Source organism: Uloborus diversus, chromosome 2 (assembly GCF_026930045.1).
Source record: "Uloborus diversus isolate 005 chromosome 2, Udiv.v.3.1, whole genome shotgun sequence".
Taxonomy (NCBI): Eukaryota; Metazoa; Arthropoda; class Arachnida; order Araneae; family Uloboridae; genus Uloborus; species Uloborus diversus.
Genome location: NC_072732.1, coordinates 192,372,708 through 192,397,127, shown reverse-complemented (window position 1 = coordinate 192,397,127; position 24,420 = coordinate 192,372,708).

Sequence of the window (24,420 nt, the reverse complement as noted above, 5' to 3'; positions counted from 1 at the left end):
CGCACCCCCCCCCCCCCCCCACCCCTTCAATACTGAGACAACCACCAAGAGCTATCCCCCTTTCCCCAATAAAAAGGAAAATACCCCTAAAACGCCCATCTCCGTAAAAATTTCAATGGCGCAGTCGGCGCCCCTATTTGGGCAGCTGTGAAATAACTAGAAAGCAAACCGTCTTGGTATGACTGGTGCAAGTTGACTCTTCATTTGCTTATGTTCGACAAATGTTGCCAAAAATTAAAATTAAATATTTAATTTTTAGCAAAACATTTCAAACATAAACGTTCTATTAAAATGAAAAATTCTAAGACAAAAAAATTAAGTCACTAAAAGCAATAAGAAGGTCGATTTAAATGAAAATTTAAAGCATATGTGAGAAACGAAAAGGGCTACAGCGATTTCAGCACTAAAAAATGTTTTCGCCAATTCGGCCTGGTCTACGGTTCACGTTTTGATTATTCCCCCGTATTCAGTGTAAAATAATAATAGTAATAATAATAATAATAATAATTTTTTTAAAAAAAGCAAACTATCGTTGAAGAAAATTTAACCGGGCAGCGTCATAAAGCTGTAATTTTGAGATCTGCGTAGCTTTCACTATGCTGCCAGGTTAGATTTGCCCAGTGGGGAAAAAAAAAATAAGAAGAAGAAGAAGAAGAATTCACAAATTATAGAAAAAGATCAACACGAAATTCAGTGACCATTCTGCATACTACACATACTTAAATAACCGTTTTATTATGTACATCGGGAGCGCAGCATGAGAGGGAAAATCTAATGCATTTTTAAGACGACAAATTGGAAAAATTTACTTGCGTGGGACGCCCGAATCTCTTCGACCCACAACACCGCAAAGATCGTCTAAAATTGTATTTTTAAAGCTCGAAAAATTTCCGGTGAAGAGCCCCTGAACCCCCACCTCCTTAACATAATTAGAGATATAACAATTGCGTGTTTTAAAGTTTCAATGTGAAAAAATGGCCGTGGCAGCGTTCCGAATCTTTTCTCCCTCTAATTAGTAAAGATCGTCTAGTATGCATTTTTAAGACTATACAAATTAATTAGAAAATTAGCCTGGAGCCTAAACCCACTCTGTAATCTTCTTTACATCAGTGAAGATCGTTTAAAACTGCGATTTTGCAGCTAAAATTTTGAAAATTTTCAGGGATGGGGGAGCTCCCAGGGCAGATGGAGTCCCCCATAAAGGCGCAAAAAAAAAAAAAAAAAAAAAAAAAGGTGCAAAAGGGAAAAAAAAAGAAAAGAAAAAACAAAAAAATTATAAAGAAGTACGAAAAAAAGAGGAGTATGAAAAAAAGAAAAACGACGAAGCTAAGAAGGGGAAAAAAAAAATAAATAAATAAAAAGAAAGAAGAGAAAAAAAAGTCACACAGATTTGAAGGAGCAAAAAGAAAAGAAAAGAAACGAAGGAGCACAGAATTGGGGGCGCAAAGAAGGAAAAAAAAAAAAGAAGGCAATCAGTTTCAGGAGTGCAAAAAAGAAAAAAAAAAAAAGAAAAGAAAAAAGTACCAAAGTCGCACAGATCTGAAAGCAAAAAAAAAAAGGAGCATTGTTCAAGATCTGACGATGAATAGTCAAGGGGGCGTCCGTTTCATCCCCCCTCCCACACTTTTTTTTTGACCTCGCGACGTCCCAGCATCTTTATTTTGTACTCAATAATCATTTCTGTTCGTGGACGGAGAAGAAAATCTGAACAAATGTGAGCAGGAATCTGTGTGCACCAAAGGTTATGACTACAAACATTTTGGGATTTCAAAAAAAAAAAAAAAAAATCTCCATATAAAACTTTTTCAGTTTGAATATTTGGAAAAGTGTGTTTGCTAGCGGCACCTAGCTGCAAAAAAGGTAAACGAAAACCAAATTTATTCCATAACTCATATTAGTATTCTGAAACGTATCACCTTTATTAAAATATTTAGAAAAAAAAAATCAAGATGCATTTTTCTCTGTAAGTAAAAAGAAACGTAAACAAATGTATGAAAATAAGGTTATTATTTCTAATTACCTGTAAAAAAAGGAAGTCGTAGTCGTTATATTTCACCAAACACCTGTGAAAATAAATAAATCCAAAGCGTTCATTGCACACACATTAACAATGATCATTTCACTTCATTGGAATCAATTGCATTTTATTACGCTATATTTGCTCAATTTAAATAAAATATTAATGCCATTTTGAAAATTGTTGCTTTATTACATTTCAGCTGTGCTTTTCGTTGACAGCTTAGTAATATATTCTTCAAGTTAATAAAATTGAAGACAATATAACACTTCCATACAAGTTTTAATTTTTAGGCACCAAGGAGAAAAAATCATGAAAAATTTCAACGGGACGGTGAGGTTGAATCAGTCTGCAGACTGCAGCCTCATATACGAATCAAGGAACTAGGAACTCACAAACAGTTTAGTGCAAAATTTAAAAGCTTTATTGTGGTAAAAGTTTATAACTTTTCGCATTTAGTAGTTGAATTAATAGTGAGGAAATTTTATATGAGAAGTTTTTAGTTAAAACAGTTTTAGTTTTTGTAAATTACTCAGTTAATAGTTAGTATACTAAAACATAGATGGCAGCACTAAACATAAATATAAAAACAAGAGAAATTTGGTAAATTATTCAGTAAATTATCGCCCATTAGCCAGGGCTAAAGCAGAAATACATGGAATACACCGCCAGCTCAGTCATTTCCAGCCGAGGATTGCAGTTTCGTGCTTATTAGCACTCATCAGCCCGGCATAGGAAAGTGACTGAGTTGGAGATGGAAAATCTCTTAAGGAAGCCAAGAGTGCGAAACAAACTGGAAGCTAATACAGGATTTGTAGTCCTCGGTTGGAAATGACTGAGTTGGCGGTGTATTCCATGTAAGAGAAATTTGGTTTTCTCAAAGGGGGGAGGGGAAAAAAGAAAAAGACTGATAACAGGTAACTAAAAAAAGGCTTTCCATGGTCGTTTTTTTTTTCCAGGGAATCAATTTTGTGCACTTTGTATCAAAAACAGTAAACACCTTTCACACTTGAAAAATACATTCATTTCTGAAAGACAGGAAGAGGCATCCCCCCCTCCCCTTAATCTCGGGAAAAAAAAAGCCTGGTTCGAACCTAAATTTTCGAGAATGGGTGGGGGACCCTCAATTTTCCAAATTTTTCCGAATGCAAAAAATATAAAAATAAATCAGTTAAGTAATGAATAAAATTAATAAATGAATAAAATTGCTCACGTGCACGTCAGTTTGACCACGGATTACATGGCAAACGTCTAATTAAAAGAGTCTGTCTGAATGAGGAGGAAAGGTAAAAATTTGATGCGCGTGATCCGCTCATTTGAATGTGACTCTGCTAAATTTACAAGCTAACATACATCCAGTAGCGTATACCTAGGAGGTCTGGCGCCCCCTGGTGAGCTAGAGAAATTGTGCCCCCCCCCCTAATAATATCGACCCGATGGGAAGTCGCCAGAAGTCACTGAGACTTCCCAAAAAATTTTTTGGGGGAAGCATATGACTAATTGATTTGACAAATTAGGACATGCTTGAATTTTATCATTCGGTAAAATTAGGATTTCATTCGACAAATTGAAAATTTTCCCTTTCCCAAAAGTTTTAGTTCTCTCCACACCATTAAATTCAATAGAACCAATAATATTTGCAATTCGTTAAACAATATAAATAAAGTACGTTCTTAAACCAAATGAGAATAAACATTTTTCAGCTCCGTTTATAACAATTTATTTATTTATTTAACAGCTTCAACTTTGAGTAGAATTTGTTTCAAACCACTAGGAGAAATGTACAATAAACATAATTTACACTTTTTCTAAAAGAAAGAAAAAACTTTAATTTTTTTTTAATAAAATTCAAAGCAGTTAAAAAAATCTATGATAATTAGAAAAGCAAATGCAAAAAAAAAAAAAAAAAAAAGAAAGAAAAGAAAAAGAAAAAAAAAAAGAAACATTGCTAATCTGAAATTGAATAAATATTCGACCGTTTAGGCAAAATAAAAGTACTATATATTCGCTAATTAAGGCCTCCCAATATTTTGTTAAAATAAGACTTTTTATGCCTATATTATTTATTATTATGAGAATAAATACTTAACCTAAGAAAAACTATACACTTCAAACTATGCACGACAAAATGTCGCCCCCTTCCAGAAAAAAAAAAAGGAATCATCTGGCATAGAACGCCTTCCACCACCGCTCCCTGGTATGCAAATTGTGTGTATAAGTTTTTAGCGAACTCAATGAATCGGAATAGAATTTCACGCCACGAGTAAAAAAATCCCTCTTCTCCTTTTTTTTTTTTTTTTTTTTTTTGAGAATTAAATATCGTTTTATTTTCCCCTCGAAGTTCATTCATTTGCGAGACTTGTTTTCAGTTTCATTTTTATTTATAAAAGCATTTTTCTATTTATATGATCAATTTTTTTAAAAAATTCAAAAAAAAAAAAAAAAATCCTTTTTTTTTTAAGGAAATTAGTCGAAACGCCGCCCCCTAGCTGCTGCGCCCCTGACGAGAGCCACTTCTGCCAAACGCTAGGTACGCTACTGCATACATCTGCAAAAGCTGGCATCCCTGAAAACTAATACAGTAGAACCTCTATTATCCGAGCTAATTGGGACCGCTAGTGCCTCGGATGTCGGAAATCTCGGTTAATAGAAACTTTAGAAAATCTGGTCAGAATTGCAAACTTTTAAAATATTTTAATTAAAAATACAATAGAATATTTTAAAAAGATAAAAATGAACATATAAAAAGTAATATTTTACAGTTAAAAAACTAAAATAGGAAAATAACTTGTAGTAAGATTTAAAAAATCAATAGAATTTTTGTACAATACCAAGTTAGATATTAAAAGATGCATTAAAAACCTAACAAATTTCCAGAAAATATTTTTATATTCAAACAGAAAGTTCATCATTTCATAAAATTTACATTATTTTCTTTGAAAAATAGACTTTATTATCGGCTCGGTTAACAGAAACTTCGGTAAATCGAAGCTCGATTGATCAAGGTTCAACTGTACATAGATGCTTCCATTTCCGCTTGTAAACCGGAAGTTTGCCTTTACATCTAATCCAGCGGTTTCCAACCTTTTTTGTTGTGAGGCCCACCAGTTTTGCAGAAAACACCATTAAGGCCCACTACCTTAATGGTAATAATATTATATATTACCTGCACAGTCAAAATTGACTTTCTGGGGGGGGGGCAGGGGGGCAAAACTGTCCTTAAATGTAAATATGCAGTATTAGGATATTGAAAGTGTGTTGAAGACAAGAGAGCACTGGAGATGTTAATTCTCTTCTCCACCTCATGCTGCACCACTGATATAGTTGATAGAACAATTTTCGAAATAATTTTTAAGAAAGAAAATAACTTTATTGCATTCACTTAGCTAAAGATACTTAGCTTAGATAAAGCTCTATAGGATTTTTGCCGCTGTATTTCCTCAACGAGGGAGTTGATAGCTGGATTGAAACTGGATAGTTTTAGTCTCAAATAACTCGCAACATTCAATCCATTTCTACATTTTTTTTAACTGCAACGAAAAGTCTCATTTAAATAGGTAGGTTGTCGAAAACCTCCTCATGTGTATCAGTTTACTGGTTAGTCATGTCAGTTCAACAAAGAAGGAGCGTTTTTAACTTGAAACTAATTCTAATTTCTTTAGCGATTTTCTTTAAAGGAGTTTCTGATTCATTAGATTTCATTTTCAATTATGGGGGAAAGTTCCTAAGAAATATGAAAAATCTTAATCTTAAAGTTCTTTATTGACTGTGAGCCAAGGAGAGTTTTTGAGTGACCGTACTTCTATATGTGAATTTTCACAAAAAACCGAAATTAAGATTCCAAGATTAATCTTGGTTTCGATTCTTGACCAATATCCACGTCTCAGTAACACGCTGTTTGCGGCCCATGGGTTGGGAACAGCTGTTCTATGGTCAAATCTATACAGTTCAAACTATACCTACATCACATATGAATTTCGGCATCAATTCAATATTGCAGCACATTTTCTGTCTCCTAATTTTCCGATCTCCAGCCAAACGCACCTCTAACTTTTTTTCATTTACACAATCCAGGCGGATCCCTGTTAAGATCCGAATGAAATAGCATTAATGTTATATATACAGTGAAATTCCGTTAAAACGAATACCAATACAGCGAAATTTCCGTTTCAACGAACTGCATTTTCAGTCCCTATATAAATGCCAATACATTATTTGTTTTCTATTACAACGAAATTCCCGTTACAACGAACAAAATTTGTGGTCCCTTGAAGTTCGTTGTAACGGGATTTCACTGTATCGTCATCCAGTGAGAATGAAGACGGGGAGTGGTTTCTGATACCTCAGAAAAATGATTAAAAGTATCGTATTACCCAGCATTATCATGCATGCCGCAAAATTCAGGGGTCCCCAGATTTTCAATAACACTTGCCTGGTCCTTTCCGGCATGCCGGAAAAACCGAGGTTAGGGGGAAAAATAAATAATACTCTTAAAATACAGGTTTAGCTTACAAATGAATATAAATTGTGAAACAGTTTAATTTTGTAAAAATATTTACCAACAGCGTCATTTGTTATTTTAACAAGAAAAATATTGTTTAATAACAAATAATTTTGTAAAAATTAAATTAAAACTGAGCAAACATTTAAGCAGTGAGTTACCGCCCCTAAACCAGTGCTAACGAATTTACCATAGCTATTCAATAAACAAAACTCAAACTTATCTTTTTAAAAAGAACCGAAAATTATTTATTCAAAAACATTATGAACAAATCGCATTAACAATGATCGCTTTTGAATCGATTACGTTATTGGTATACTAGTGGTACCTGCACGGCTTTGCCCGTAGTTAATTAATTAAAAGGTCATTCGGTTCACCTGTATGTATACAAATAATAGATTGTTTTTTTTTTAAATTTATTTATTCATTTTATTTATTTGTTAATTTACTAGTGGTACCCGCACGGCTTTGCTCGTAGTAGAAAATCAAAAGGCTTTTTGGTTCTCATGTATATTTACAAATAATGGATGATGAATTTCTTGCCAATTTGCTATGTTCATTTGCTCGACAATGTTACAGTTCCACGTAATGATAATTTCGTAATTTTATTCTTCTACGCTGTGATAATTTGCTCGGTAAAGTTTTCTTAAAATTGGAATAGGAAAAGAATTTTCGAAAAATCGCTTCGAGGTGCACACTCCCATGCTACAAACTAACTGCCAAATTTCATGAAAATCGGCCGAACGGCGTAGGCGCTATGCGCATCAGAGATCCAGACAGACTTTCAGCTTTATTATTAGTAAAGAAAAGATAAAGATAATTAAATCCGCGTTAATAATGACCTACCATAAATAACAAGCACACACATTTTTTTTTTTTTAAACGAAGGTTACTTTCGGGATTTATTTATTTTTTTCGTTATAGTGGTTTGCTTTCTGATTGGAACTGAATGGGGAAATTGACTTTTGGTTTGTTGCAAAATATGCCTCAAATTATCCGGCGTGCCGGAAAATTCGAATTTCCCGGCATGCTGGTCAACCTCGCTTTTTCCCGGCATGCCGGATGATGCGGGGTAATACGGTAAAAAAATTAATTTCAGTTTTGACATATTGAATTAGTCCTAGCTCCAGACAACCGAAGCATTGAAAAAAAAATTTGTCTTTTAAATTCAGAACTCAAGAGCAATGTTTTTGTTTTTAGTTGGGTACAATATTTTGAGAAGTACTTCGATGTTTAAAAAATTGTCTGAGCGCACATTAATTTCATAGGTGGTTCAGAATAAGAAACCCAACTGCATTATTCTACAGTTATCCGTGTTACAAATGTTAACTCTGTTTCCATTTGAGAATTTCGATCAAGCTCGACGAGAGGCCATGTCAGCCTAGTCGAAAACTAAGGGCCTGGATTTTTGGGGGGGGGGGGGGCGACACTGACGCAAAAAAAGAAATGAAGACGAGAAGGAAAGAAAAAAAGAAGAAAGAAAAGGGTGGGGGGAAGGGAGGACTCCCGAATAAGACAAAACGTAAAGATTAAGTGGAATTTCCTCTTTTGATATTTACTCTTATGGCACTAGATAGAGTTAATTGTTTTCTAGTAAGCAGTTTTGATTCTTTTCTTTTTCACCCCACTTTTTCCCCTTTCTTTTCTATTTCTTCTTCGCTTTTTTTTTTTCTTTTTTTTTTGAGGGGCCTAGAGGAGCCCGGTGGCATAACTGACAAGGGGCCGGTTTCGGCTCTCTGCGGCCCTGATTCCGATGCGTTTTAGTTAAGGGGGTATCGCCAGAAGCCCTAATCCCCCAGCAAGACAGCGTTGATCTTAAACATATCACTATTGTTTTTGGTCTTCTGTAACAAGGAAGTTTGGTTCTGTATCTGCTGCTTCTGACGCTATCTTGTTTCTTCGTTATAGGGACGTCTACTGCTAAGATGAGGCTAATAGTAAAATGATTTTCTACTAATAATGTGAATGGACGATTAAAGGCCTATTGCTTTCAATTTTGAAAATTTTATGACTGTTCAGAATATGGATTTCTTAATATACTTCACATATTTCCCAGTGATTTTACCGTCTCTATTTGTGGGTTACAAAAATATGTTAGAAGTTTTTTGAACATTTTTCTGCTTAGCAAAAAGATGCTAATGTTTTGAGAAAATCTTGGATTCACAATATTTTTAAATTAATGAAAAAATTCAGATTGTCTGTTTGAGTACTGCAGTCTATTGTTTTTTTTTTTTTTTTTTTTCGTTTTTCAATCACAGCAGTGTATTCGTTTTTTCAAAATACTTCATCGCTTCATTAATTTTGATCATTAGTTCTAATACTAAGGATATATGGAATGATTGAATTTGCTTCATATGGAGGGACCTTAAATATTGTTCAGAATTTTTTCAAGTCAAAAATTTTCAAATTGATCAAAATCTAATATCAGATGCTTTGTTTGAGAACTGCAGTGGATTTTTTTTTTTTTTTTTTGAGCAATCACGATTGCTTATTGTTCTCATTTGACTGTTTTTGGCGTTACGCTGATTTTATTTTCCCGCCAGCACTCTCCGTAGCACCACCTTCGACCGGCCGCCTCACGATGGTGCTTCTCTTGAGAAAACCGTCTCCAGGTTGCGTCCATATCTTACACTTACACACACACGCATACATACACACACCTACACATACACACACTCCTACGCACACATACACACACTCATGCCTGCACACAGACACAAACACACATGCCTACATACACACACACACACACACACACACGAACGCCTACACGCACACGCGTGTACACGCACAGCACGGCATACACGAAACTCACATACATGCATACATACACTCACACCCACACGCACCCACACACATGCGCCTACACAAACACACACGCGCATACATACACACACACGCTCGTGATTACGGAAAACATAATTTGAATTCAAGATGTCAAAAATTCAAATTAATATCATTTTTTTTAAATTTATTTTTTTTAAATCATTTTTTCTCGTTTTTCAATAAAAGCAGCTTGTTCAAAACTCTGTTCAACACAGAATAGGCTTCAGGGTTTTGAAAGGAATGACTGCATTTTCTTCATTTGTAGGGATCTTACATTGTATTTAGAATTTTTCCAAACATCAATATTATGTATATAACCGCAATATATATTTTAAAACTTATCAAAATCTTCCATTCAGATGCTCTGTTTGAATACTGTAGCCGATGTTTCCTCCCCCCCCCCCCCCACGTTTTGTTCACGAAATTAGAAGTTGTATGACACATTTCAAAAGAATATGTAACTTCAGTAAGGTTAAGTTTTTATTACAAACAGAATATTTCTTCAGGGTTTTGGAACAGAGGCTGTGTTTAAAGTTCTGCAGTCCCCTCCCCACGTCTTGTTTACTAAATCTGCAGTTATATGAATTTTTTCAAAGTAATTCGTAACTCTATTAAGTTTTATTAAAAGTTCTAACGATCACAGGATATACATCATGGTTTTGGAAGACAAAACTGCAGTTGCTTCATTTGGCGGGACAACAACATGACATCTTTGACGACTTTTTGTTTTCATAGAACCTTTATTCGTTCTTTTACGCTGCAGGTTATTTAAGACGGAAATTTCATCTCTTTTTCAATAGTATAAAGATAGTTCAGGAATGTGGAACGTCAGAGGAATTCTGGACAGAAGAAATACTTTTAGGAGAATTTGCAAAGTCCAGATGATGTGTCAGTCGGTTGGGTGATGATACGTGGCTAATGATGATGATGTAGAGTTTCTATAGATATAGGTGGCTACACTGTTAAAACTACAGGTTGCGTTTGGTACCTTTCAGGGGTGGGAAATTTCACGACAGTAACGGTAAATTGGAATTTAACAACAGTAACGGTAACTGAAAAGCAGTAAACGTACTTTTAACTATGTTTGAAAGCCCTAAAAGCCACAAAGTGATCAAAAACTGTACTTACTTGTTATTTTTAGATTAATCCTAGAAAAGTTGAGTTTTAATCCAATAGTGTACTTCATTCAGTGTGAAAGACATAGAAGGCCACGCATAGATGCAATCTGTCATTTTCCCCGCCATATTGAAGTGGTTGAATGTTTGTCGAAGCGTATGCGCAAGGAAGTAATTCTGCGATTGCTTGCTGTTTTGGCACCCCTGTCTGCGATTGTCTGCTGTTTTGGCACCCCTGCTCTACTTCCTGGTCAGCATAGCACCCTTGGGCACCATGCTTTCACCTTAGGAGGAATTTATTCACTCGTCTGGAACCCCTGGTTAAAACAGTGTAAGGATGATAATAGTATTTTGAATGATTCTATTTGTGGATATTGTTGTCACATCTCTATTTTCAGAAAGTTTTTTTAAGAATGGCCGAAAGGCGTTGAATTAAGCTTTTCGTTTTTGGTTTTGGGCGTTACACCACGCCGTCCGGCCCCACTCATGGTTGAGGGGTGAATTTAGCCGTTTTGCTTTTTAATTTGCGTAGTTAAAGTTAACATGAAGAGTTTTTTTTTTCCTCCTTTCCATAATAAAGGTGCCCCAATAAAGTTCGTCGAAGAAAGATTCCATTTTCTCAAAAATGCCTGAAAAGACAAAAACATGGTATTGAAACTAAATTAACAGAGAAAATAAGCAGAGGTTTTCAAAATTTTCATTCTTATCTTTCTGAAATCATGTATAATAAATCTACGGCAGCCTGATTTTTCTTCATTTCCGCTCACTCATACATTATCAATAAAGCTATTCTATTTCTTTTCAGATGTTTAAGCAAGACTAAATTTGTACCCTAAAGCAAAATTTTTATTTTGATACTTTCAAATTTTCTTTGGAGACTTTTTTTTTAGGCATTCGTGTTTTGTTCTGATAATCACTAAGATAACATTTGTCTCAAATATTTGATTTTAGGATTTTGTAGTATTTTTTTTCAGTTGGCTACATTTATCATATTTTAAGACTGGAATTTATTTGAGGAGATTGAAAAAATAATAATCAATTAACTTTACTTCTCTACTAAAATGATGTGTGGTAATTGTTCAACTTTTTGAGTTGAAATCAGTTTTAACGCGTAAAACTCATATTGTTGTAAGATGAATATTCAAATTATATTTAACTTACAATTATTCATCCCTGAAGTGAAAAAAATCTTACACATTTTTTACCAAGATTGAGCAGCTGACTAACGCATACTTCATCGTGTATGTAAATGTAAAGTACGCACGTAAAGTAATTCCATTTAAATTTTGAACGATAGCCTGATAAGTAAGTCAAGTCATTTAAAACATTAAAAGTTCTGTCATATGTAAAACTAAATTACCATGAGGAAAAATAGCGACGACTTAAGCGGTAGTGTCCGTTTTCGCCAAGGTACAAAGTAATCAAGTCGCCAATCGCTATGTACCCCTATTCCCATGCGGTACATTCCATTGAAGGTACGAAATTGCTTGTTCGGTTTCCGCTGAAAATACAGCCCTGAAAAAATGTCGAATTCCAGCATTTCACTATTGTTGGTGGGGGGAATATAAAACGCATTTCTTCGAAGATCTCAAAAACTCATTTCTGCAGATACTATTCTTTACCTTTCCACAGCAGTGTAGCTGTTGGTAGGTACATAGTTTGCATTCTTCAGATATATACATTGTATGAAATTGTCAATATGAACGAGAGATCTTCTATTCAAACTGCTATGAGTGAAGAAATTGGATCCCAAGATGTTTGTAAAAATGTATTATCATTTTCGATAATTGCTGTTACAGTAAATATGTCAGTGAACTATCCAGTGTTGCGGAGTTGGAGCGAAAAGGACCGACTTCGACTCCGCAAGCACTGGCAGAGTGGCAGACTTAGTGGGAAATTACCAAATTCGACTCCGACTCTTAGAATTTTAAGCCTCTGACTCCTAATTCCCACTCCAACTCCTTTTCTTCCGAAATCAGTCGATTCCGATTCCAAAGCCCTGGCAGAAAGGCGGACTTAGTGGGGAAATGACAGACTCCGACTTTTGGAGTTTTAAGCCTCTGATTCCTAAAACCTCTACTCCATCTCTTTTTCTTCTAAAATCAGTCGACTCCAATTCCGAATTCCTGTCAGAGTGGCGGACTTTGTGGGAAAATACCGACTCCGACTATTGGAGTTTTAAGCCCCCCAACTCCTACTCCAACTCCTTTTTGTTTTCCAAAATCCTTCCGACTCCGATTCCGAAACCCTGGAAATGTCACAATTTCATCCCTTCAACAAACATTTTTCTTACTAAAGTGTCAGAACAGTTCAAGTTTATACCAGCTCAAACAACAATAACAACAGTTTTTCAGCTAAAAAAAAAACTGGTTATTTTTATAACACTATACTCACAAAGGTCATTTAATACAAAGCTTCCCATCATCGCAACCTACGACGCAGTTTTTGCGTTCACGTGATTGAAAACACTCCCCCTCCCCCTCTCACTCTCTCCTCAAACTAATTAGCATCTTGTTTTCAAAAATCGATATTCGGTGATAATAAGTCGAATTTAAAAATTAGCGCTTGACTAACTCCTCGACTAATAATTTCGCTGGGGTCCTTCGTCTCCATGGAGGTTTTCATCACGTGTTATAGTCATTTTTTACTTCTTTCTCTCTCTCTTTCTGCGTCGGGTCCGCCTCCTTCTCCTTCGTTCTATCTGTCGGGAAACCAGATGTAAACATGTTTACGAAAACGAGCGGCCGCGAGAAACCGCCCTCGCGTTGTGACGTATGCAGGAGAGGAAGAGGAAGAGAATTTTCACGTGATGAGCATTGTTCTTTTCCTGCCGGATCGGGCAAAGGAGACAGAGAGTCGTCCATTAATGGCCACGCATCGACTTAGTTTCGATTGGGAGGAAAATATCCGACTCAGGGAATTTTAGAGCCTTCGACTGTGACTTCCTTTACCCAAAAATCAGTCCGACTCCGACTCTTAACTCCGCAGCCGTGGTAGATTGTGGATTCGGAGGGAAATTACCAACTTCGACTCCGAGACTCCTGGAATGTTAAAGTCTTCTACTCCCGATTCCGTTTTCGCAGCACTGTAGAGAAGAATTTTCTGTATGAAAGATTCTATGAAAGTATTTCTAATGAAAAAAGTGTGGGAGTCCTTCTGTCTTCAGAACTTATTTCAATGTGTAGATAGCCTGAATCCCGCTGAATAAGAGAAAACTCACAAAGAGCTCCCGGCAGTTTCCATGCCCTGGCTTGGAGGCAAGGGGCGTAGCAAACCGTGGGGGGGGGGGGGGGGGGGAGCAAAACCTCTCCCACGAGGAAAAAAAATCAGCAGTACTGTGCCAATAAAAAAAACTTGCTTTTCGAAAAGAAACCCTTTTGAAGTGATAACTTCTTATGGGAGGGTAAACCGATTTGTGACATAACGCGCATAACGGCGCAACTCTCGTCTGGTATTCCTTTCGTTCGTGCGTACGACAGAAGCGCGCTTGGCAGGGGAAATTTTGTTTTTTTTACTAAACATTTAATAACATCACAGAGTAAAATCTAAAATGTTTCGTAAGTTTGAGTGTTTTTTCTGATAAACGAAATATTTAGAAACGATGCGTCATTTAATCTATTGTTAAACGTACTGTGCTATTAAAGCGTCAAAATATAGGAGCAGGAGGCGTAGCAGTTTATCAAAATGATCATGGTTGCATGAATATTGTCACTCCAAATATAGGATTACATGTTAATAATGCTACAAGCTTTAATACGGCTGCACAAAACGATATTGGTGAAATGTGTATAGTGGAATGTCTCAATGGAGCAAAGCAACAAATTATTATTGCCAACATATATATATATCTCTAAACAAGAGTATTTCAAGTATTATTCAATTTATTCATAAATAGCTTTTAAATTATACACAAGAAGGTTCTGCTTTAGTTAATGAAGATTATTATACAATTCCTTTAATTTTAACCGGAGATTTTAATGTTAATTTTGCTTCTGATCGAGCTAAAAATTTAGTATCGTTTCTACAATCCAAATTACAACTACAAATGATTAATAAGCCAGAAGAAGCCACTACAAGTCACGGAACTGTACTTCATGCAGTCTTTGCAAGATTTTTAGATAACATACAATGCAAAAATTTCGTTGCTTATTATAGTTACCATAAGCCAATTGTTACTTTCATAGGATTAAGTAATGATAACTTAATCCTGTGAAAGTTATCACTTCTGCCGAGCGTCCCGTGACGCACATTTTTTGCTTCCTTTTACAAAAAAGGAAGTATTGTATTCGCGATAAAAACTTCACTCAAAAATCGACATTAATTTCTATTTTGCTCACCCCCGAATGAATGTTGAGGTTTTTTTTTTCGAATCGACCCCTCATGGATAAGTGCCTAAGAACGTATAGACACGCGAAATAGCCATTTTGACGATTCCCGAGTTAATTACGACGAGTTTTCTCATGACGTCTGTATATACGTTTGAGCTTATGTATGTCGCATAACTCAGAAACGGTATGTCCTAGAAAATTAGAATTTGGAACTTAGACTCCTAGTGGGGTCTAGTTGTGCACCTCCCCTTTTGGTTGTATTCGGGTGTTTCTAAAGGGGTCTTTTGCCCCTTTTTGGGGGGAATTCAATGTTAATTACGATGTAAACTCAAGTGGTGTTACAATTTGACGGACACTTTGCGATATATCGCCAATCTTTTGGTCGCTAAGCTTTGCGACAATTTATTTTTTTTTTTTAAATCTGGTTTCAATTTGGCCACCGTTGATGATATTTAGAGAGTAAACTATTGAATCACATTAAAATTGCCAATAATGGGAAAATGACATTAAATTGGAGTAAAAAAAAGTCATGTGATGCACACATCAGCTTGCTTTTTTTTTTCTTTTTGTATTTACCACTCCTATCTATCTACACTGCTGGCCACACATAATGTAACACCAAGAAAAGTAGTCAGAGTGAAATGAAATTTTACACCGGATGGGGATTTAAGTACCCTGTAAAGCCAAATCTAGCGTGAAAGTAAGAAGCGATACAGTCGAGCATTGAGGCACAGCAGTCTCGTACGATGCCCTACTTCATCTCGTACCACACTTGCTAATGCGCAACTATTTCGATCAAACTCTTTTAGACTAAAACTTACCGTCCCAAGGGAACCCAGTTGCACTTGGTTCGTGACAAATCAGGGCATTGTCAGAACAGAGAAGGTTATAAGGCTGAAGAGGAAATCTCGTGAGACCCTTGATGTGTGAGACCGGTCATTGTCCTGTTGAAAAATGGCTCTTGAGATCCCCGCTATGAGTGCCAACACATTTGAGGGGAGCATACGGCAACAATGTACCGTTATGCTGTCTTGGTGCTGTGGATCAATATTAGGATTGACCATGTTTTGTACATGGTCAAGGACGTAGCCAGTGCTTGGCACGAAATTGAAAATCATCAAAATCAGTGTTTCTCAGCCTTTTTCGACCACCGAACCAGCAACAGCTTTAAAAAAAATAATTAAATAAATAAATAAATAAAATAATAATAATAATAATAATAATAATAATAATAATTTGAATTCTGACATTTTGAATTCAAATTATGTATTTCGCAATCACGAGTTGCGACAGGACCCTACTCATTGGAGTTATTGTTTCTAGAAACGACTCCTGTCCCTCCGAGCTTGCCCCTCCTCCTAGGTGGTTACGTGTGTATAGTTGTTTGTGTGTATAGTTGTTGTCGAGTGTGCGTGTGTGTATGTAGGCGTGTGTATTTGTGCGTGGGGGTTTGTGTGTAGGGGGTATGTGTATGTCTGTGTAGGCATGTGTGTTTGTGTCTGTGCAGGAATGAGTGTGTGGGTAGCTGTGTGTATGAGTGTTTGTGTGCTTGGGGGCGGGGTATGTGTATGTGTGTAGGCATATGTGTTTGTGTCTGTGTGCAGGCATGAATGTGTGGGTAGTTGTGCGTATGTGTGTGTAGGTGTCTGTATGAATGCGTGTATGTATGTGTTTGTTAGTGTGCGTGTATGTGTATGTGTACGTATGTGTGTAGGTGCGTGTGAGTGTATGTGTGTGTGTGCGTATGTGTAGTTGTGTATGTATGTGCGTGTATGTAGGATATGGACGCAACCTGGAGACGGTTTTCGCTAAAGGAGCAGCATCGTCAGGAGCCGGTCGGCGGTGATGCTGCAGAGGGTGCTGGCGGGAAAATAAAATGATAGGACGCCAAAAACAGTCAAATAAAAGCAATAAGCAATCGTGATTGCTCAAAAAAAAAAAAAAAAAGAAAGAAATCACTCCCCCACCCCCTTCTTTTCTTCCTTTCCTTTTTTTCGCAAAAAATCCTCCTTGCATTTGCCGAGTGCAGCCCGTTAAAAAACGTGAATTCTCTTAGCGCATCGGTAAAGTTTTTCGCTTTTTCTTTTTTTCTTATGCAAAAAAAAAAAAAAAAAATTTTGAATTTTGACATATTAAATTCAAATTATGTTTTTCGCAATCCAGAGTGTGTGTGTGTATGTAGGTGTGTGTGCTTGTGTGTAGGGGGTATGTGTGTTTGTGTGTAGGGGGTATGTGTTTTTGTGTGTAGGAGGTATGTGTTTGTGTGTGTAGGAATGTGTGTTTGTGTCTGTGTGCAGGCATGAGTGTGTGGGTAGTTGTGTGTATGAGTATTAGTGTGCGTGAGGGCGTAGTATGTGTATGTGTGTGTAGGAATATGTGGGTAGTTGTGTGTATGTGTGTGTAAGTGTTTGTGTGTGTGTATGAACATGTGGGTAGTTGTGTGTATGTGTGTGTAAGTGTTTGTGTGTGTGTATGTGTAGATGTCTGTATGTATGTGTGTGTATGCGTTTGTGTATGTGTTTGTTTGTGTGTGTGTATGTGTGTGTGTCCATGTGTGTAGTTGTGTATGTAAGCGTGTGTGTAGTTTTGTATGTAAACGTGTGTGTAGTTGTGTATGTATGCGTGTGTGTAGCTGTGTATGTATGCGCGTGTGTGTAGGACATGGATGCAACCTGGAGACGGTTTTCGCTATAGGAGCAGCATCGTGAGGTCGTCGGTGATGGTGCGGAGGGTGGCGGTGGGAAAATAAAATGATAAGACATCAAAGCAGTCAAGTGAGAACAATAAGCAATCGTGATTGCTCAAAAAAAAAAAAAAATAATAATAATAATAATTTGAATTTTGTCATCTTGAATTCAAATTATGTTTTTCGCAATCACGAGTGTGTGTGTATATGTAAGCGTGTGTGTTTGTGTGTGGAGGGTATGTGTGTGTGTGTAGGCATGTGTGTTTGGGTCTGTGTGCAGGTATGAGTGTGTGGGTAGTTGTGTGTATGTGTGTGTGGGGGTATGTGTATGTGTGTGTAGGCATATGTGTTTGTGTCTGTGTGCAGGCATGAGTGTGTGGGTAGTTGTGTGTATGAGAGTGTATGTGTACGTGTTTGTGTATGTGTGTAGGTGTATATATGTATATGTGTGTAGGTGCGTGTATGTATGCGTGTAAGTGTAGGATATTGACGAAACCTGGAGACGATTTTCGCTAGAGGTGCAGCATCGTGAGGTCCCGGTCGACGGTGGTGCTGTGGAGGGTGGCGCTGGGGAAAATGATAGGACATCAAAAACAGTCAAATGAAAGCAATAAACAATCGTGATTGCTCAAAAAAAAAAAAAAAAAATAATAATAATAATAATAAATAAATAAATAAATAAATAAATAAAAAATAAAAATAAATAAATAAATAAAACTTTCTACTCGAGAACCGTTAAATACGCGTGAAAATATTCTGCGAACGACTGAGGTTTTTTTCTTTTTACTTCTTTTTACAAAAAATGAAGTTTTGTATTCGCGAAAAAATTTTCACTCAAAAATCGACCTTAATTTCCATTTTACTCACCCCCGAATGAATGTTGAGTTTTTTTTTTTTTTTCGACTCGACCATACGCGGATAAGTGCCTAAGAACGTATAAACACGCGAAATATCCATTTTGAAGAATCCCGAGTTAATTGCAACGAATTTTCTCGTACCGTTTGTATGTACGTATGTATGTGCGTATGTGCGGATGTATGTCGCATAACCCAAGAACGGTATGTCCTAGAAAGTTGAAATTTGGTGCGTAGACTCCTAATGGGGTCTAGTTGTGCACCTCCCCTTTTGGTTGCATTCGGATGTTTCTAAAGGGGTCTTTTGACCCTTTTTGGGAGTAAATCATTGTTAATTTCGATGTAAACTAAAATGGTGTTATAATTTGGCGGACATTTGGCGATATATCGGCAGTATTTTGGTCGCCAAGTTTTGTCGCCAACTTGGCGACAAATTTGACGATTTTCTTTTTTTTTTAATCTGGTTTCAATTTGGCCATTGTTGGTGATATTTAGAGAGTAAACCATTGAATCACATTAAAAATGCCAATAATGGGGAAATGACATTTAATTGGAGTAAAAGGGAGCCATGTGATGCACATATCAGCTCGTTTACAAAATATAATAACAATAAATGGATTAATAAATAAATAAAACTTCACTTGGTGTCAAAGAACTGTTACAAAAAATATTAAGTTAAGAAAAAAGTAGAGTAATTGTACAGAAATAATAAACTTCGCTGAAAAATCATAATTACAAAACTAACATAGAAGATGTCGAAAAGGATATTATTTTTTTTTATTATTATGTTCTTTTTTTTTGAGCAATCATGATTGCTAATTGCTTTCATTTGACTGTTTTGATGCCCTATGATTTTATTTTCCCCCCGCCACCCTCTGCAGCACCACCGTCGACCGGCTCCTCACGATGCTGCTCCTATTGCGAAAACCGTCTCCAGGTTGCATCCGTATCCTTCACACACGCGCATACATACACAACTACACACACACACACATAAACACACACACCTACACACACATACCCCGCCCCCACGCACACAAACACTCATACACACAACTACCCACACACTCATGCCTGCACACAGACATAAACACACATGCCTACATACATATACCCCTTACACACACACACACATACCCCCCAGCACACAAACACACACGCCTACATACACACACTCGTGATTGCGAAAAACATATTTTGAATTCAAGATGAAAAAATTCAAATTAATTTTTTTTTCTTGAGTAAGGAACGTTTTTCAATGTGGATGAGCAAAAATTCCTTGAGACCATTAAAATTTTTCTGTGGACCGGTGCCGGTTCGCCGGACCATCGGTTGAGTATCGCTGGTCTAAATGGTGTCGTAACAATGAAAAGTGGATACGTAGTTAAGTTTGTAAGCGCTGTTAAAATTTTTTTTTCAGATAAGGATCAAAATAAAAAAAAAGAGTTATGTTTAAAAAAATCTAAAGTAGTTTTATTTTTCTCATTTTCATGAATTTTCTTTCCAGTGTAAGTCTTTATAAACGCCTTGTACTTTCGCGCGTTCCCGAATACAATCCAGTCGAACTCTCTTATAACAAGAGTGAAGGAACCACGACATTTGCTTGTTATTACCGAGGGTTCATAAAAAACGGGTTCGTGAAAAAAAAAAAAAAATCATACATACTTGTCTTTTTTTTTTCTTCTTCTTTCTTTTATTTATGTATATTTCCTAAAATGTCGGTGAATTTGTGTTGAAATGTCTTATTGTTCTTTCTTGTACCATTGTTTTTCAAGAAATATGCTCTATTCCCGAAAAAAACATAGTTATTTACACTAATAGCTTCGAAAAATGTTTGAAGGTTTTCTGCACATCAAAAGCCATTGAATATGTTGAGGCGTTGCAGACAGTTCAACTTAAAACTCTTTACATTAGTAGTTATAGTCGTGGTTTTCATTATTATTATTTTTTTTCATCTGCATTACTTTGAATTTGAGCTGCAATACTGCTAGAAGTATTTCGGAAGTCTTAACATTGGCTTCAACAAATACATACTTTTCATATGCTTCTTTACTCACAAATTATATTAAAAAAAACTGATGTTATCCCTTGTTTACAGAATTCTTGGCTCATTCAGGGGCGCCCCGATGGGAGGTCTCTGTGACCTCCCAAACATTTCCTTATTCGGCAAATTTTGTCTGACGATTCGGCAAAATTTGGAGTTTCATTCGGCAAAATGATTATCATTTGTCGAAATTTGGTGTTCCATTTGGCGAAATTATCATCATTCGGCAAATTCAGAATTTCTGCCCTCCCAAAAATTAAAATCCGGGGCACCCCTGGACACAAAAATAACTTTCAGTTGACTTTGCAATGTTTAAAAGAATTTTCCCAAGAATGGATAAGTAGAAGTAAGTGGAAATTCTGTGAATGACAGAAGAAAAAAAAAAAGAAAAAAAAAATATGTATATATATATATATATATATATATATATATATATATATATATATATATATATATATATATATATATATATATATATATATATATATATATATATTGCTCGCTTTAACAGGGTTGGTTGATTAAAAGCGTGCATGGCTCCCAGACTTCACATTGTACTAACCAAATATTTCAGATTTTCTCGTTAAATCTGGTTCTCATCAAATAGAGGCTCGCTATAAGCGTGTTTCCCTGTATTTTAAAGAGCGATAACCGTGACCAAATATGGCGAAGCATTGTCTCAGCGAAAAGTAGTCGTCAGATGAGAATTGGAAAAGAAAAAAAAAATACCTCCGCACAACACTCCCGAGATTCGTTTACTCGAAATAGATCATTTCCTTTGTCTTGCTTCCTTGTTCGTTAAACGCGACAGAAAGCGCAACTCTTTGAAGAGAAGAGATAATTCATTTAGAAACTTAGATGCAGTCGCTACGTTTGAAGTAATTGCATGACGCACTGCCTAAATGAGCAGTAGATAGCTAAACGGGCTAGGGAGGAATAACATTAGCTCTTTTAAAGAGTTGAGAAAATACTTTTAGAAAACACCTAACAGGTCCACTGTGTTTGCTTTTTGCAATCAGTTCCTCCGCCCGTTCTCTTTTTAGTTTGGTTTTTCATTGCAGTACTTTTTAGTTTTCTCTTCGAGCGGTTGACATTATCCTCATTTTTATAATAGCCAATTCACTGATGGCATTAGCGCAGCCAGAAATACCTTCTGGAGGGTTTTTTTTTTTTTAATCAAAAAACCTTCTGAAAAGGGGTTTCTTGATCAAAACAGCCCTTTCATATATGCATAAACTACTGTATTAGAATTTGCATATATGTTAAAACCAATGGCTCTGGGGCGTGTTTTCACTCCCCAACCCCTTCGCTGCGGCACTGACTGATGGAGTGACGCTGACGTCACCAGCAATGAAATTCACGCTAAGGCCCCTATATATACGAGCCGACGCATCAGCTTAAGATCAGCCTTTTTGGATCGGAGCGCGTGTTTGAATGGTTGTCTTTTCTGGCGAGTTATCGCGTTGATATTTGTTCACTATAAGCAATTATTAGCGGCACGTGAATTGTTTATAAAATAAAATATTATTTTCTGCAAATTTGGCGAAATACGAAACTTTGCTGTAGTAACCCAAGCAATGCAACAATGAAAAATCCGATCCAAAATGGCTAAACTTAAGCTGATGCGCCGGCCTACTGTCTGACCTCGGATTGTATGAAAATAACATCCATTTTGCAGCCGGAAATAGACAAATCTATTTTTTTTTTACCAATGTCAGCTTTTTCAGAAGCAGAGCCTCATTCAAATATTCGGAATACGTGCATCATATTTTTACCTTTCCCCCCTTATTCACATAGATTCGTCTTATCTGGACGTTGGAAAATTCCATGCAATCCTTGGTTGGACAGTATCTATATAGCGGCTCTAAGTCACGCCATAGCGTGATAATTTGATATTTTTTTGGTAATGTTTCATTTTGACAAAGCTGAACTAGATTCGGCAACTTAACTGTTATACTGGTAAGACTCATTTTTGGAGAATGAAGAAACAAAAAAAGTGGTCAACAATTTACGCTATCTGCTGGAGTTTAGGGTTAATCCACTGGAGTTAGGGTTAAAATTTCAAACAGGCAATTGCTTCGTTCAAATGAAGCAATTTTCACCAGTCATACCTTGACGGACGATTTTCTAGTTGTATTAATAATTAGAATTGCACTTAAGAGCAGCCAACAGGACCTTTGCAGTACAATTCTGTACCTCAGAGCCAGACTGACGCAAGTCCAAAAATTGTGGTTTTCCGTTTATTAATGCATTCTGTGTAGAATCCTAATCGCGTCGAGCCATGCGAGCGTAAAACTTAAAAACAAAATCCTTTGTAATTATTTACCAGTGTTAAACGAGCGCGCGTACCATCTTACGTTAGTCTAGCTCTGAGGTACATTGTGTGTGCGTGTTTGAACTTTAGTTGAGCATGTTGTAGCATTATTCATGTGTTTCAGGCTAAAATTTTAAAATAAAACAAAATGGAAATATTTCTTACTTAAAAAAAAAATCAAAAGTACCGACAGAAAAATATAATAAACAAAAAAAATAGCCTTGCGTCTGGAAGTTTCTGGTTTTCACTCAAGTTTATCTTATTAGGTTAAGCATTTAAAGCTTAGCAAAAAATATATGAATGCTGAATAAAATCTAGATAAAGTAGAAAATTTAAATAACTCATTTCCAAGGTCCTGTGTCCGTATGTGTGCACACTTTTGTTTTCATAATTTTAGTTTTGAAAATTCAATTTTCCTACTTCAGGGAATTGATAGATACTTGTTTTAGTTTCTATAATTTTCAGTCAAGAAACATGATATGAAAAAACATCCATGTTATGTAACCGATTTAAAATTAGAAACATTTTAAGAGAAACATTTCTGAAATATTTTTGAAAAAAAACAAATAAAATACAAAAACAGGACATTAACCGTTTCTCACCAAAAACACTTCTTATTTGTTAAATAATAATTATATATGTAGTAATATTTTGTAATTATGACTAATTATTATAGTTTTCGTGAAAATATTTAGATCAACATTTTATTTAGGAAACTCTTTTCTCAAACTCAATATTGAAAATTATCAAACACTAAAAACGTAGTGTATTATAAAAAAATCGTAGATGAATTTTTCAATAATATTTAAACTAATAATATCGTTGAATTGTTTTAATATTTAAATTAACATCCAGAAAAAAATATTATGAAGAACGTTAGTTGGTTTTACATTAAAATATTTAGAAAACTTATTTCTCATATTTCAATACCGTTTAGATTCTACTACATTTTTTGAAAAGAAATTTGTATAATTCAGGTAAACAGTTGTAGAAAGTTCAAGTTCGCACACAAACACAAATGAATTAATCTAAATACAAAGAAGCAAAGATTAAAAATAAATGTTTTTAAAAGTTCTCTTTAGTCTCTTACATCTCCATATTTTTGCATTTCTTTGAAGTGAGGTTTCGTTACAGTAAAAAGATTGAACTTTTAATAATCATTCCAAAGTAGTTCTTTTTACTCACAAAAATAATTACATAGATGTCAATTCTTGCAACTTTTAACTGAAAAAAAAAACTTTTTTGCGTCTAAATGAAACTTGGGATGTTTTTTTGCCTGTAATTTTTATTATAGTTGTTTCATTCAGCACTATACCATTTTATTAATAAAAATGTTTCTGAAAAAAGTCTGATGAACTCTTCTCCCAGGCATGGTGCTTAGCATTAGAAACTAAAAATTTGCACTTAAATAAAAAGTAACGATATTTTTTTCATCAGCATTATGTTTCATTATGACTTACGTTGTTATCCACTCTTTTTTTTCCTCTGCTTCAAAAGCAATTTTATACCTGCTATATTGTGCAACATCTGTAAAAAATAAGTTTTAAGACACTAATGACACGAATAAATGAACACCTTGTGAAATTCATTTCTTTATTTAGTTTTTAAATGCAGTTTTTATGATTTCCTAAAACTTTCCTGACACAAATGTAAAATATTTTCAAAATTACAAATTTTCTTACACCTACCTAGCTGCTTTAATAAAATGAAGCTATTTTATAAAAACTCAGTATAC